This window comes from Aquila chrysaetos, chromosome 1 (assembly GCF_900496995.4).
Source record: "Aquila chrysaetos chrysaetos chromosome 1, bAquChr1.4, whole genome shotgun sequence".
Lineage (NCBI taxonomy): Eukaryota > Metazoa > Chordata > Aves > Accipitriformes > Accipitridae > Aquila > Aquila chrysaetos.
The window spans coordinates 22993221-23010539 of record NC_044004.1 but is presented as its reverse complement, the minus strand read 5'-3'; the positions used below and the strand labels follow the sequence as shown (position 1 = coordinate 23010539).

The 17319-nt window shown below is 34.2% G+C and overlaps 1 long non-coding RNA gene across 1 annotated transcript; it reads right to left on the bottom strand.

Moving 5' to 3' along the window:
- Nucleotides 1–2020: 2020 nt before the first annotated feature.
- On the bottom strand, nucleotides 2021–6642 carry LOC115346510. Its single transcript, XR_003925150.1, has 3 exons — nucleotides 6419–6642; nucleotides 4718–4785; nucleotides 2021–4015 (listed from the first exon to the last, which is right to left on the bottom strand). It is a non-coding gene; the product is annotated as an uncharacterized LOC115346510 (long non-coding RNA).
- Nucleotides 6643–17319: the final 10677 nt, after the last annotated feature.

The window sequence follows — 17319 nt, the reverse complement described above, 5'->3', positions numbered from 1 at the left end:
TACTGCAAATATAATTGAGTAGTTTTACAGACTGAGCGCCACACAAAGCTGACAGATTAACATTATTATATAGGATATGTCTTGTTGTATATTTGTTCTTATTTATTTCCATTGTTTTGATTTGCTGTCTTTATTTTAGGGCTCTGCATGTTGTCCTTTTCTTGAAGGCTAAAAACTAATTTGAAGAAAATTCCTCCCTTAGCAGTGGGAGTTTTGCTTTGCCTGGGAAGTCCAGAAGATCTGTCTGGCCATCATTTTGCTATGTAAGAATTAAATCAGTGGGACACAAGTTATTTCTGTGTATAAAATATGCCAGTAGATTGGAAATTGATTATATTGCCTATCTAAAAGGTCTTCCTTAGAAATGTATATGCCACTGTAAGTTTATATGTTTCTGTGTGGCATCCTAGATTGTTTCCTTCTTATCTGACCTCCACTTCATAAGGTAGAAAATATGTTATCAGGAATTGTACTGCTGACTAAATATATGACATAATTAAACAATTTTCCTTTTGAGAGTTAGATTGTTTTCAACCAAATGTGAATCCTGAAAAGGAAAGTATATCCATTCTTAGAAAACTTATCCATGTACAACATTCCAAGAGTAGGTAAAGCAGAAATGTCTGAAGCTTTTGCAATAGCAGGGGATCAGCTGGGTGGAACACACCCAGGTAATTCTAGGAGCTGAATCATGTCTGTACTGTGGAGAGGGGGAAAGGAATGGAGACTAGAAGGAGAGCAAGTTTAGAAGAGAATTTATTCAAAATTTCTCAGGAGTGGTGGGAAGAGACTGCTTAGACTTAAATTTAGCTGTCAGTATGTCCCTAAGGAGGTGAGCGAGAAACACTAGGCAGCCATCAATGTGGAAAACATTCTTTGAACAATCTTTGGTTACTTATCTGTCTTTTCTTGACTTTATTATGGCCAGTATCTGCCAGGAGCAGAATAGATGACATCAGGCTGATTGTGCATCATACACACACAAGATTTATAACCCAGAGGCTAGTAGCTGATTTGCTGAAATAAGAATTGTTTTAACTAAGAGCTGCAACCGTTACAAGCACGTAGCACACACAGACAATTCTGTTCATTGAGGCATGCAAAAAGGGAATGAAGATGCTGGTTCCAAAACTCCCAAATTACAACGCCAGAAATAACCATTATGCAAAAATGCTGCTGAACTTTTCACTGAACTGTATTAGAGAACATCTTTTGAAAGTTTAGCTAATTCTTTTCAGAAGACTTTGAACACTGCTAATTGTATCACCTGCTGTATTATTGCACTGCTGTATTACCCTCAAAGCCAGGAAACAGGCTTTCGATCCTTGCATCCATTCATACCTCAGTCAAAAGGGCTGAAAAGCCTCCCATTACCATTTTCTATGTGTTTTTGTATACACAGAGACCAAATTGTTTCTCAACTTTCTCTTCAATAAGATGGTTTATTTGATGTCCTCAAGCCCCAGTTAAGGCTGAAGTGTTCAGGCTGCTGAAATGCTTTTAGCTCTCTTCACATCTTCCACGTGTGAACAGTAAAAGTCATTGGATATCCTGAACCTGTTACATATATAGAAACATGTATCTGATGATCACTACAGCTTTCTCTCTCCTTCCCCAGCATCTCCATCTCCATCTATCCTTTCCCTCAGTTTTTGTACTGACAATACAAATTGAAGAGATTTTGTTGTGATTCCTAAATCCTTATCTGTATCATTCTTTTTCAAGACATAGGACTGTCAAGTGAAGACATAGTCTGTGACTTTGTTTTAGTTTGGCACTGGTATATTTTATTGGATTGTTAGCAGCCTCACCAGCCAATGCAGGTGTTCTTTTACAGCAATAACCGGTCCTACACATTATTAAGAATCCTGCCAAAGTTTATTAGATTTTAAATCAGCCTTGGATTTTGGTATTTTAACCAACATAGCAGTTAAAAAATGGTTCTTTGGAATATTTCTAGCACTAACTCTCTGATAAATAAGATTCATTAACAACAGTATTTTGAGATCTGCTGGTGAACCAGTTTTTATTTTGAGATCCTTGTACACATTTCCCATGCAAATGATGAAGAAAAACAACTTTCCAAAGTTTCAGTACTAGTATAGTGGGTTTTAAGTACTTCAGAAAATGTGACAAACAGAAGTGCTTTAACTGTACAGACTAAAACTTGTCAACTCTTACAGATGTACAAATGCATGGCAAGTGCAAAAAGATTAGAGTTTTGGAAAAAATATACATGGCTGACAAAGAAGAATGAAGAAGGCACTGATCTATCAATAACTTAAGAAGCTAAAAAGAACTGAAAGAAAACATATTTTAAAATAGCAAACCAAGAACCAGATATTCATATTAATAGGGTAAAATATATCATTTTTTATGCTGAGTTTGAACTAAAGGAAGAGGACACATTAAGAACTGAGAATGTTGCCTATGCCATCTATAAAAGAGTTGTAAAACAAGTCTCTCTTAAATTGAAGTTGTTCAGGTTACTAGATATGGACACTCAGGTGCACTGAGTATAGTAAAGGAATAGATGAGAAGCTAATTTTAAATATATTCTGGGGGGGAAATTCAGAATACAGCATAACATTTGTTAAATTCTGGCACATTAGAAGGGTGATCCATAAATGACAGACTAAAGTATATATTAATTTTTGACAAAAATAATTCTGTCTAAATTCATTAATGAAGTATTAGACACTAAAAATATCATTAATGTCAATCACTTTTGTTTTAAAGGAGGTACTGTATGGAACATAAAATTATTATCTTCAGGAGCAATAGAAATAAGGATTACTTTTTGTACCTGTTAGCCGAACAGGGTTAACTGCATCTCTGACAGACCGTGACCTTCTCTGGAGAATGCCTGTAGGTCTTAGGCCTCCAGTCCTCATTTTTCTTGGGGCAGTAACTTGAGAGCTGCTCTTCAGAGCAGCATTTTCAAGGTATAATGCTCTCATAATTTATTGTGATTATTTCAGCAAGTGTGAATTCAGTTTAACACCGGGACTTCCCCTTTATCTCAGGAAAAATGAGGGAATTTAACCAGTGGCCAAACAGCTTTCAGAAATAACAGTACATTTTATTTAAGACAGAAGTATTACAGAAAAATCTATTATAAAACAACAAACAGTTCACACACATACTATATCTGTCAGTTATTAATCATTGTTCATACAGGATGTTGACAGATACTGTTCATAAATTTGCCACTTATTTGTTCCAGAGACAATCTGATTGCATCTGTCAGCTCATACCCACAAGGGTACCTAAAATTCAAGAAAATTACCTAAGTTAATTTCCTCTTCATTTTTCCTGGGTTTTTAAGTCACTAAGAGAGCTATTCAGAAGTACAAAGTACATTGGTACCAATCAGTAGCACACAGGAACTTTTTATTATCTAGCCAATTCTATTCTATTCTTCCAATTCTATTTAACTACACCCCGTTACAGGAGAAGATACAGAAGTGTTCACTCAGGTAATGGGAATTCCACTCCACTTTAAGAGTATCAGCCTTCTAATTTCCATTTCAAGTATCTGCCATTCCTCATTAAAAGAACAAGCCTTTCTTCAGCTAAAGATATTCTCAAAATAAAAGTTGCTTCCAGTATTCTCCTGTCTTTGCACACCCCTATTGTTGCACAACATTCATTTGTTCTTTTCACTGCTGAAATCCTCAGATAAGTACCAAAGGCACATTTAGGTTACTAACTCCATAAAGAGGGTCACCACTTCTTTTTTTTCTAAATTTATAAAAACTTCTTACAAAAAAAAAACAAACCCAAAGCATGGAGTTGATAAAGTTTGTGGTAACTTAAAAATTGCTAGAGCAACTGCATTGTTATCAGTAAGCATGCTGTAATTGCTACTGCAATTTTTCACTGTTAACACTGAGACTATTTTTATAAGTACTTATGAGTCTTGTTCAGCTGCAGCTTCAGATTCTCAGATGCTAGTCTGAACCATTGTGCGGGTGGATGAAGTGCAATTCTACTGTTTCAGTTGAGATCCTGCCTTGAGAACACAAATTATATTGAATTCAGACTCCAGAACTGGGCTGAAAAGTTTTGCTTTAAAAAGTTTAGTTCACATAATGAAAACTGAAGAGGTAGTAATTCTATGTCACGAATCACAGGAAAAAACTCTGATACATTTCCCAATCATTGACAAACTACAGTTCTTTTGCAAAAACAAAGTAACTCAAAGCAGTTGAGCTTACTAATGAATTTGGACCAAAGTTCATAACATCTTACGATTAAAACAAGATTGAATACCAACTGTACTTAAAAATATTTAAAGATGTATTGTTATATAAAGCTTCATTAATATTTTCAATATACTTGTAATCTTCACTATAAATGAATATTTCCACTTTCAGTTCATGACCCTGATGTAAATGGAATAACACATTCTCAAATACAGTGACTTAGAGTATCTATATCTGTGCCTTTGGTTTCCTTAACATACAAATCATCTTCTCCGAGGGGTTTCTATCCCATTTTTCACCAATCAGATTAACATATTTACTATTTTGTCATTTAAAAGGGTTTAAAAAAGGAATATGGTTTTGTGTTTTTCTTGGAACCTTAGGAATAGAGGGAATATAATTTCTTAGAAAAAACAAATTAGAATGCTTAAGTGAGGGTGCCTTCAGGACTGTAGTGTTCAGGCAGGTAGAAACAGGAGAAATACAGCAAGGAATACAGGTGCACATACCTGCAGAGCAACAGAAGAAAGACACTTTTTCCAGGAATGTCAAGAAGCTGGATAAAGATTATTACAATCTAGGGGAACACAAAAGGTTGTTGAATTAAGGACAGAACCAGTGAACAGGACTCAATGAATAAGGACACAGCGGGCAGATTCATGCACAAATTTCTTTAATATTACATTCTCTCTCTCACTGACAGATCTGCGTCTTCCAATTTTAAAGCTTTTTTGTTCTAGCTTTTGCTTAATTGTTTAGAACTTAAAATAAATTGAGTGGTTCTGATGTCCTCACTTTAAGAAAAACTTGTCAGCAGAACAACCACAAAACTCCACCTGGCTGGGGTCTTCAGAGAGTACCTAATCATATCTTTGCTTCAGTGACAGAGTTTCACTGCACCTACTTACATATTCAGCCTTTAAGAAAAAACTACCACCTTTGCACATTAAACCGTTAAGCTATATATCGTTAAACTATAACTGACAGACTACTGCATAGCGTTAACTTATTTAGCATGTGCATGAAATACTATTAATTGTAGCATATGTTTGCACCTGAGAAATATAGATGTGACAATGATGTGTCTGCTTTGTTCTCTAGCAATGAGAGGATAGGAAGAGGTTATGTGTTATTACTGTAGCGACAGGTTGTCCACTGGATTTTGCCTCCAATAAAAATAGGTTATTTAAAAAGTGTCAAGTCTGGGCTTCCATTAATAATGCTTTCACATTTGCTGAAAATGTATAGTCACAAATGACAACTTGAAGCTTTATGTTTGTTCTTTGTCATGACATTAGAAATAAAAACAATTTCACATACAATAAATTTATTTTTATTGTTTAAAATCAAAATGTTATCATAAAATCTAAGACATTTGCAAACACAATTTGCTTTACCAGTTTCACTATTTTTCTCTCTTCAGAAATTCTCACTTTGTCTGACTGTTTTTTCTGATGATGTCTTCATTTGTCACTGGATGTTCACAGGCAAATTACTGCAATACCTGGAACTCTTAAGTGGTCTCCCACTTAGCTACAATTCATTCTCAAACCCCATACTTACAGACAAGTTGGGGTTGAGGCACTCCTGTATATGAAAGACGCTGCTTTCTGCTATGATATTTAGCATGTGGCAGATCTAATCCCAGGACTGAAACTAACATTATTTGTGAACAGTTCTAGAGAATTTAGTATTCTAAATTAATGTTGTTCAGTTGAACATATGACTAATAGGATACATTTCTATTAAGTGTCACTGCTAGAATCAGTTTTTGATGCAGTTGCTCAAATCACAGATTCCACAATTTTTCTATAACTGCCTAGCAACATTTGCATCCAATTCTTTGTTAGACTGAATGCTGGAACTTTAAAACTCTTGTTAGTACATTCACAGGAACACTAAATAATTGAAAATACTATCAAAAGAAATCTTTTAAAAACTACCGTGTCTGCTGATTTTAATTTCTAATATAGTAATGTCTAATTTTACTCTTCCTTGTAGTTTTAAGGTAATATTTATGCTTCATATTTATACAGTTGCTCTCCATCCAATTATCTGTTACTGGAACTCATCAAAATGTTACCTACTGAGGCAAAAACATTTGACTAATGTAGCTGTTTTTCCATAAAGAAAAACATGGAATATACCACCATTATAAATGTTCATAGGTTCTTTAGACTGACAAAAGTAAAATTTCCTCCCCCTCTTACCTCCAAAGCCCTCCTCATTCAGTGAGAACAAGGTAACAAAAAGCCTGTAGCGAAAGATTCTTCTTTTTCATACCCAGCATCAGAAAGGCTAAAGTTTCTTCTGCTGGTTGCTTTACCTTGTTCATGCTCCTGAAAAAGACAGTTCAACACACATTGAATTTGACACTTCACTTCAGGACAAATCTGCAAATGTGGTTTTTGCATTCTCTCTTCTATTCATAAATGCCTTGAAAATAAGTGTAGCTCCATCAAGAGTCAGGACTAGAGGTTGTGAGAGTGACAGCATGTTTTACACACACACACGCCAATGTGACAACAAAGTCCATTTTTAGAAACGTGCATAGAAACCTCTCTGCATCAGTGTCAAATTAGAGATACTGTTCTGAAATACTGATTACAAATGCATATTTAGACTGTGTCAGCTGAAGGAATCTGTCTGACTTATCTATCCATCTATCGCTGCCTGCTGCTCAAATGTATGTCATCTTGTCAATGGGCTCATCATTACATTCAGCTGGAAGGTTTGCAGACTCTTTCAGCTCTGAGAAAGAGCTATTATGGTGTTTCTGGATGACTTCAATACCAACACATCCCTTTTTTAGGAGTGTCAAACTTCTTGGCAATCCATGTTGTAGAACAAAAGTGAATCCATGCTGTGTTCAATTCATGAGCCTTGTACACCATTTTTTCAAGGAATAATTCTTTAATGATTCTTTATGCCCTTATGGATAGTCCACTTCTTTAACGTAGCTCTGCCAGCTTGTGTAGTTTTACCTGTTTCCAAAGGTACAGTTCTGTGTGAGAATGTGTCTACAAAACTTCATATATAACAGACAAATTTTATGACAAGTTGAGGTACAAGTCAGAACCATTTAGAAATACTTGATTTTATTTTAAACACTTGTCTTATATAGATTAAACACTTGTCTTGTATAGATTAAAGTTAGTGCTTTGTAAAAACAAAGTATTTCCTAGAAAGTCTACTGTTTACAAGGCACCTACCAAGGTTGCCAAGGTTACAAGATTTTTGGCCTCCAGGTTTTTCAGGCAGTGGACTTGTGTTATCTGAAACTCATGGAAAACAGATTGGTTTGGGTTTTTGTTTTGTTTTGTTGGTTGGTTTGGTTTTTGTGCATGTGTGCGTGTACAAATTTGAATAAAAAGAATTTCATGTTTAGATGCCTGCATACACTCAACTTAAAGACCTTGCAAGAAAAAACTGCTAGCCTAATTAATTTATTGCATTTTTCTATGCCGTAAGTCACTGCAGTATTTAGTCTTTTGCTTTCTGAAATTTGTGACAGGTTAGAAATATTGTATGGATGGTATAAGAAAGCTCATTGATTTGCATATATGAGTAAGACAGATAAATTAAGAAATGCTCTTAAAAGAATGGAACATGGTAAAGTAAATGGCATAATGTCATCAAGAGATATACAGAAGAAAAAAAAATCTGGTGGTTTTGTTGAGGTTTTCTCTTTGCATTCTGGACGTTATTGTTGGCCACCTCACTGAACCACACTCTTGCGACATCAGATGTCGAAGAGGTGATATGATTGAGCAGAACTATGCTTATTAAAGGGCATGATAAAATGGTGCAGATGGAAATAGAACTGGCAGAGTGGAACAGAGCCAAGAAGAGGAAAACTTTTTCCTTCTGGCTGCCATCCACCACTGAAAATAACTGGATTAATAAATGTAATGCAAGTAGTTAAGGACTTATCAGTGAACAGGTATTTTAGGTCCCTATTAAGCATCTTTATTAAACACTCTCTTACTAAATTTAGAAAAAGAATAGTTATACTAAAATTAATTCCCACATCATTGAACAATGACGAATTAATACAATAAAATTACCTTGAATTTGCTTTTGTCTCAGGATTGTCTCTTAGTTTGTTTTTTATTTCGTATTGTGCTAGTTAAGCCAAGGCTAGGAGTATAACTAGATAGCTAAGGAGTAAGTGGAAATGAAGGAGTCTATAAACTCTGGGAATAACTTTACAGTCCCTTTCTGGAAGGAAATATAGCCCAATACTGTACTTGAAATAGCAAATACCTATGATTTGAAGCATTTTAAAAGGTTTTTCTGACCCCCATATTCTTTAGCTGCAGCTTTATAAACAAATCAAATTGTGACTATTTTTTTTCCTGGCATGAAAAATACTTTCATTAGAGCTACTACTGACACTGAACTAGTCATCTCATGCAGAAGTGGAGAAGATGCCAGAAGACCTCCATGACTATGGTAAGAAATAAGATCTGGGTAGGATACTGGTTGTGGGAATTGGATTTCTAATTTGGAAGAGACTGTCTAAGCAGGAATATTAAAATTCTGTAACATAAATGAATATTCTTTTTCCACATACTTTATGTTCCAAAATAGGGCAGGGGGAGAAAACAAAGCAAAAAAAAAGAAACAGTCTTCATTCAAGTTCAGCTTAAAGCATCTTTATACCTGTGTGACATACCCATTTTTTTTATCCATATATCAATGAGTCATAAAATAGTCATTGTATTTCGTCATCTTCAGTAATATTTGAAGGGTAAAATATTGACCATGTGACCAGTTTTCACATCAGTGCTTCCAAGCAGGGATAAAATATGAAGATGATGAAGACTAACACCATAATTCTTAATATAAGCACATAATATAGTGAGCTAAATAAATAAACTTGCAAAACATAAAGTTTTCTTTTTGCTTTTAGGATTAGTTATTTGAATTATCTGAGTACTGTAAAGCATCATAAAGTTAGAAACCTTGATTTTGAATACGAAATAGGAAAAAAAAAACAATTGAAAACAAAAGTGGTTAATGTGAGAGATATTAATCTTATTCTTGCAAAATTTTGGGTTTGTCCTAGTTACATGTCTGCAGTTTTATAAAATACACTCACAATCCATGAAAAAGATAACAGGGACTAAATTACCTACTTTCCAATTAATTTTCTTTTCAGCCTCTCCCTTCTCATCTAAACTCCACTGATAGACAATGTGGAGATGTACACATGCAAACTTTAAGCAAACTCTAATGTCTCACATGCCATTGGAAAATTATTTGGCCCCACTAACATTTATCAATCAATTAACAAACATGGTGTTTTATAGATGAAACCCTTAGCTTACTAAGTTGTCCATATTTGTTCAGAAACAGAAGGAAAAAATGTTGTGCACTTGAGCAGCAGAAAAATATAGCTATAGTCCTGAAGAAGACAATATTTTTATGTTGTGGAAGTAAGTGATTGCTTTTGACGATGTTAAATGTTTTGATTACCTAGTCATCCTGTCAATTCATAAAATGAGTAAAAGCACTTGCTCAGCTTTCCCTAAATGACACTCTACAAGAAGGAGTATCTTGATAGCTACACTTAAAAGCAAAATCTATTGCAGTAATGGATAATCTTGACAATTTCTATTATTTATTTTAGCATTTGCAAAGATATAACCTAACTCAGTGTTCTAACAGCCAATTAATTTGTTAAACTGAATCACAGTATGGACACAAAATTCAGCTTCACATACAGTGTTACTGAACATTTGTAATTCTGTTTTATGGGATTGAGAATAAGAAAAAGTTATTTATAAGGTATAGTTTAGATTGTTATTAAAGGTTCAGGTATATTTTGCAGGGTTCTAAGGTGCTTGCTGTCTAATTAGGACCCTCAGTTAAAGGAAGACAGAAGCTTTCATATATAGGCCTAGTAAAGGCCTCTTTTTTAATATTTGCATTCTAAATTGCTTATGATAACAAAAATAGTGATATTGTAATGTCCTACCTACTGATTTTCCCACTTCTGTGTTGTTTTCTTATCACCTCTGTCCTTTTTGTCTTTTACATAAACCAAATAACATTCCTCCTAATATTTTTCCCTTCTTTACTAGTAACAGGATTGGCAGCATTTTTTAAATTTTTTCTTTCTAAAGGAAGAAGAGGCAAGGAGAAACTTCTGGAGCAAGATCACAATTTTCTCTCACAAACATGAAGATTGAAGCAGTACGCAACTATGAGTCTTTTGTTGACCAAGTTCTTGTTCTGCAGAGGCACAGAATCAAATTGAAAAGTGCTGTGAGTCCTGCTTCCCCTTCCAGTGTTGGCAGTTACGTGACTCTCCCCTCTCATCTTTCATTCATATCCTGCTCATTTTATGTATCAGAGTCAGTAGTTAAAATTAATTAGGAAGTTCTTGCACTTAGACAATGACATCCAGGATACAGTTACATCCAGGTTTGAAAAAAAAAAAAAGCCACCCCAAAATGACAGTGGGAGAGAATCCTCTAAAACCTCATAAATCAGCTCTTTCAAATACTAGGGTTCATATTTTAGCCCCTTAGAGGCAGCAGGAATTTTACAGATTGCACTTGTACATACCCAGATCAACAGGTCCAGTAATTACAGTGACACTGGGATGTGCTGAGAAAAATCAGCTGGGCTGTTAGTGAGAGAACCAGGTAGAACTCTACAGACACCCAGAAACAAGAGTGGGATGTGGAAATCTACCTCAGTATTGTGTTTCCTCTGTTTTGTGATGGCAACTCAACCCCTTGGTTATCTAAAAATTACAGCTTCATACCATGCCAGGCTTCCTTCTAGGAAGGACCTTATGGCATGAAGACGGAACAATAAAAAAGAATCTCATGGTAGGCTGGCCTATACTGTTGACAGTACAGGTGCATGCAGGAGTCCAGACTCATACATAGTGTGAACCTAAACTTTCTCCTTTGATATGATAATTAAAATCAATTAATTTGGACTTGGATTCATGCAGAGGATATACAAGTCTATTTTAGGCCTGAATATCATCCCAGGTCTACAGTACAATATGCATTTATTTAAAGTTTTTTAAAACTAGTTATAGGTCTCAATTAATGATTAATAATAATAATAATTTTATATAATAATAATTAATAATAATAATTTTAATATATTATTGTATATATGCAATTCTTAGTAGTGTCTACTTGTAGCCTACTACAATTCAGTGTAGTAAAGAATGCCACAGGACACAATACGTGACTTTTAAATGTACTTATAAAATTTGTAGGCAGTGCTGTCACCACCATAAAGATCAAAATATTGGAGGTCATTCTATAGTTTTTTAGAGCTTGTGACAAAGAAATAAATCCACCTGACTTACAAATCAAAAAGGAGCACCAGAGCTATTGCAAATTCTTCCCATAGAACATACTTTTTTATATTATATATGTTGCACATTATATATTCATTCTGGAAAACTGAAAGAAAAATCTGAGCGAAAAGTCATAAAATCCTTTTCTGTCCCCACTGAAATAAGGCTGCCCTTGAAATAATTTGCAGAAGCAGCTTAATCATGCAAACCAATGTTAAAAAAATACATTAAGAAAGGAAGTAAATAAGAGTACTAAATTTCAATGAAACTGCAGAGGGTATTTAGGCAGATAGAAGTAACAGTCAAAGTGAAATTTATTCAAGGCACTGAGGTTATTCTAGAAGGTAGCCATGGAACATTTTCTTAGTTTCAGGATGATTCATTTTCTCACCATCCCCAGGAAAGGGAATTGACCAGTCCTATCATAGTTAATTAAAATTCAATTCTTATCCAATAATCCAGGTGGCTAGATGTAATTACATGTTTTTCATTGTTACATTCAATGGATAAAATAAAGACCATTCCAAGAGGATGTTATTTAATATGCAAGGTGCAAAAAGGAAGAGTTGTTCAGTAAACTGTAAATACTCTGAGGCGTAAGCTCATTACTTCTGTTGCAATACAGAAGAACCTCACTAATTCACATTAATGACTTGGAGACCTACTGTAAATGACTGAAGTTTATTATGAGACACTAAGTGAAATAAATGGTAAAACTCTCATGGACTTGCAATTGCAGTTTGATTGGTATCAAGGTAAATGAACAAGAAAAATAGCAAGAATAATTAATTACAAAATATCTACTAGTCATTTATATGATGCACAGCTTCATTGAAAGTATTTGGGGGTATTTATGTTTTGGATGATATTTCCTTTTTTTTTTTTATTTCTTTCTCCCTATAGAACTTAATTGAGAAACATCTTTTTTTTTTGCGGGGGGGGGGGGGGGGGGTACAAATTATAGGGTATGCAGATTAATGAAATCTGAACAAGATTTATTAAATCTCTAAAGCCAGTAAATTTTGCTGGTAAGCATAGATGAGACAAAAATAGTCTAATTATTCTCTTTTTAAGTAGAAACAATGGAACAGAACTGTATTCATTTCCAAAACAAAATGGCACATTTATTTTTGAAACATTTCTTCATCTTATTGCAAATGTTGTTTCATCTCTATATTTAATAATTAAATAATAATCATAAACTTGGTAACCATTTTTTCTGCCACAAAAGCATACACTTGTAAAGGAGAGATACTGAGGAATAGGTACAGGAATATGTACTCACAGTATTGAGTCAGCATTAAAACACTGACTGTTGCAGGGTGTTGCTTTCATGGTTTTTTGCATGATGCTTTTAAATAGAATTTTCCTTCCTTATTTCAGTGTCGGTTGCCATTTTGTGATTAGATGCAGCAGGCTAGCAACAGCACACATAGCACTATCCTTTTCTGGTTACATTCTGGGTTTTTTTACACTGTGTTTTTCTTGATACAAAAGGAGGAAATAAGCTACTCTATATCTTAGTGACTAAAAAAATAATAACCTACAAGGTGTTTTCAAACTTTCATTAACCGTAAGTGCTCATCTGGGAAAATCTGCTAAAAATTATATAACATTGACTTCTTGAAAGGATGTTATTTGATTTTGTATATGTTTTTTCTGATACTCTGCTTGTTATCTGGATATGGATTTAAAGATTTTAAAATCTGTAGAAGCTGGAGGTATGCAAAGGGAAGGAACTAGTTAAAAATAAGTGGAAGAAGGAAAATTTACATGAAATAATGATGTCACAAGAAGAACAAATAAAATGTACAGAAAAAGACATATGGCCACTTAACTACTGGAAAACATCTAGGATTTGTGCCCATTATCGCTGAAAGATGGAAAATTAGTTCATACATACAATTTCACAAAAGCAAAGTTGTTTATGTGTATTCTGATAAGTAGCTTTTCCACATCAGTGGAATTAATTTTCAGGATTCTGGCAACTAACTTACACAGAATAAAGGATTTCTGAGGACTACCTCTGTGAGAAGCTCCAGCTTCTGATTCCAAGCAACTATGTTGGTTTTGGTTTTTTTCTTTTCTAATTTAAATTAAATGCAAAACAAGCAGATAGTAAAGGTGCTGAACACTTTCAGTGCCAATCATTCACTTAAATAGAAAACCAAGTTCTGAAAGGATTTAGATGTAACTCTACCTAGAATGGGAAAGCATGTTTTTTTGTTTTATCAAACAAAATAAAGCACTGAAGTACCACTTTAGGTGTCTGCATCTAACAATCTAACACTGAGATCTTCAAGTATATATTTATTGCTCTCGAGCACAGGGCTATTGAAAGTGCCCTGTATATTTAACCTTTTTACCTAGCCCCAGAGATTAGTTGTTCCCTTGTTGTGCTTAGTCTTACAGGTGTGCTCTAAATTCCAAGCAAATGGCAAACAAAAATCTCAACAACAGGCAGCAGGGCACTCCAGCGGGGAGGAGTAGAGGCACAGGATTGCTGCCCTGCTCCTGCGGTATCCAAGAGAACTGTCTGCAGACAGGCAGGCAGCAGAGTGCCTGTCTCAAGCACTGGCTTCCATGGCACTGTTACGCAGGTTTCCATAACAGTATCCTAGGGTGGATATCTGCTGCCTTTCCAGTTGGAGAATATTCAGGTTTCTTTATTACTATGCATGTATTTACAATAAATAAGCCTTCTTGAAACAGAAACTTGAGATTCAAACTTCCAAACATCTAATGACTAGGTTACACCATCATTATGAGTTTCTGGTTTTCTGAGTAGTTAATCCTTAAATAACTTGTGAAGCTTCACCGAAAATGAGTAGGAGACTTGTGACGTTACTAGCCTGATAGCTAGTACAACTTTGCACAAAGTGGCAGACCTTGATCAGCGGTTCTTCTTCAAAGGAAGGCAGTGATCTGAAGACTTGAATGACCTTAATAAAGTGATATCTTTGCTACTGAGTCTTTTTACATCTCATGTAAAAGTTAGTTTCACTGTCCAGTCTTACAGGTATGGTCTGAAATCAGGCATTTTATGGAAGTCAGAATAGGTATCCAATATTAGATATCTAAATTGAAGTGTTTGCTTACAGTGAGATGTATTTACGGTACAATGATATTATACTGCAAAGTAGAGGCATATTTACAAGTCATAGGTAAAGATACATATTTTTAAAGATATCTCAAACAGTTTTCAATTGCTGTGAAAGATATTTTGAGGTCCTAAACCCATTCCTAACCTTCAGACATCTCCAAATTGACCTTAAGTACTTAAATAATTTGTGACATCTAATATCATACACTTTTATTGTAGTTTCTTCAGTTAAATGCAAAGCTCTTTAACACTCCAGTTTCAAACTATAATCCTCTTTGAATAAAACACCCCATTACTGACCATGGGTGCTTCCATGGTTTATTTATACTCTTTTTTTTTTTTTTTTGTGGATTCTTTGTCAGATTTCTATTCCATGAACAGTTTATATATGAATATAAATAAATATGTAAAAATCTTATTGTTGTAGTTTAAGTGGCCAATCAAAAGCACTGAGCTCAAGAAAAGTTACCTGCCAGTCCATGACATAAAGGCCACTTTGTGACAGTGAGACTTTCAAGAGCATAGCCATTAAAAATTTCATTATTAAACAAAAAAAAAAGAAGAAGGTTTGTATATTTGGTAGGTGTAAAAATAAACAGAAATCAAATAAAATATAAACTTGTGTCAAATGTATGACATGCATTCCTTTCTAGTGCATTTCATTAAATGAGTTCAACCAAAAATACAGTTTGATAGGAAATATCCATCAGTTACATTAGTCCAAACTGCATTCAGAGGGAGAAAAGGCTCAGCTAAGAAAGAGACAAAGAAATAGAAAGTAGATCCAACATCCATGTGTGTTAAAAAAAAAACCCTGCCCTCTTTACTAAATAAATCTTTCTTAAAGGCACCTTCTGACAGACACTCTGACAGAGAAAATGGCCATCAGCAACAACTGGCAGCCAAAGAATATTGAGCTGCTTTGAGCTGTTCTCAAGAGATATGAATTCTAGTGAACAAATCCTTTTACACCGGCTAAAAAAAGTTCAGGTTTTTACCTGTGATCACCAGATGCTCAGCAAATAAACCTCTGTTGCAGCATCCCTCTGCTGCAGAGCTTGGTGAGGTTCTTTTGAAGAATTACATTTCTATGGGCTTTCTGTACTTTAAAAGTTTAGTGAAGGACTGAAGGTGTGTTTTTGGCCTGAATTACTTTTTTTTTATTGCAAAACAAGTTAAATTTTAATACCTCATATCCAGTTTTCCATGATATAAGAAATATAATGCCCTCTTCTAAAGATCTTGCTGTCATTGTTTAAATTCTATAGATGCCTCCTAGGTATTATAATAACTATAATAATAATATATAAAGCCATGCATTTATATATATGTATATAAATATATATATATATAATGCACATTTACAGATAAAGGAAATTTGGCTTATCCAGCAACTAATGAAAATAATAGACCTGAATTAAAATGTAGTACTTTATGGTACTTCCAAATAAAAGTAGCAGACCAGCTTTTGCTATAGTGTAGTTTGAATAATCATGAGGACATACCATCTATGGATAGCTGTTTGCAAGCACAACAAGCTGTGACCATGTAGCCCAATAATAAGTATTGCCATGGCTACTAACAGGCCATAAGCTCTGTGTTGAATTTGCAAGATGTCAGGCTTGCTTTGTCTAACTTTACTTGAACAGCCTTACAGATTTCTTTTACTTTGTTTCACTGTGACAACAATTTCTCTATTTATCCAGGTATTTATGGCTAATTTATTTTACTTGTGTTTATCTTTATGTGGTATAAGCATAGTTTTATAGAAAGGAAGAAGCAGTTATTCTGTATAGAATGAGATTTTACAACTGTAACACAATGAGGTAGGGAAATACAGACCTGGTGCAACAGCAGGGGCCTTGAGAAGTGGGCACAAAGGATGTAGCATAGAGGAGTACAGGCATGGGATGATAAGGGATGAGGCACACACAAAGTTATTTAAGATTTAAATATGTAAATTAAAAATATTTTCACTTAAAATTATTTATCTTACTGTGTGAAAACTATTTTTTCAAACAAAAGTTGTTAATATGATGTTAGGAAGATTTTTCTCTTTCATGATAAAGTAGGTAAGACAAAAAAATTAATCTAACAAAAATGCTCCAACTAGTGCTTTTACAAAGGTTTCCAATCAGATACTGAGCTATCATTTATTTCCCAGATGTCTTCTATGAATGTATTTCCTCAAGTGCAAGTAAATAAATAAAATGTAACAGAACAAAAGAAAAAAAGTCAAAACTTTCTTACCCTTTAAGCTTGATAACTACTACTTTTGGTGAAACACAATTTTTCAAGTATTTTACAATAACATAGTCTCATTCTAGAGGAATGTTAAAAAAAAACAACAAAAAATGCCCAAGCATCCAAACAAGCAAGCAAACAAAAGATAAAGAATAATTAAACTAGATTGATGAGGAACTAAAAAAAAAAACAAAAAAACAAAAACCTTCATTTAAAGTTTTTAGACAATTGCCTGTACATTTACAATTTAAATTACAGTGATTTTGGTGCCTCTTTAGAAGTTAAGACATTATAATGGAAAAATAGTAGTAATAAAGAAACAACACAAGAGTAGTGATTTCCTTTAATGTTTCTTGAAGTATTTTTTTAGTAATGAAAATTCCATATGGTCTCCTGTGAGCTGTGAATATAATGGTGTAACAGGGGTGAAA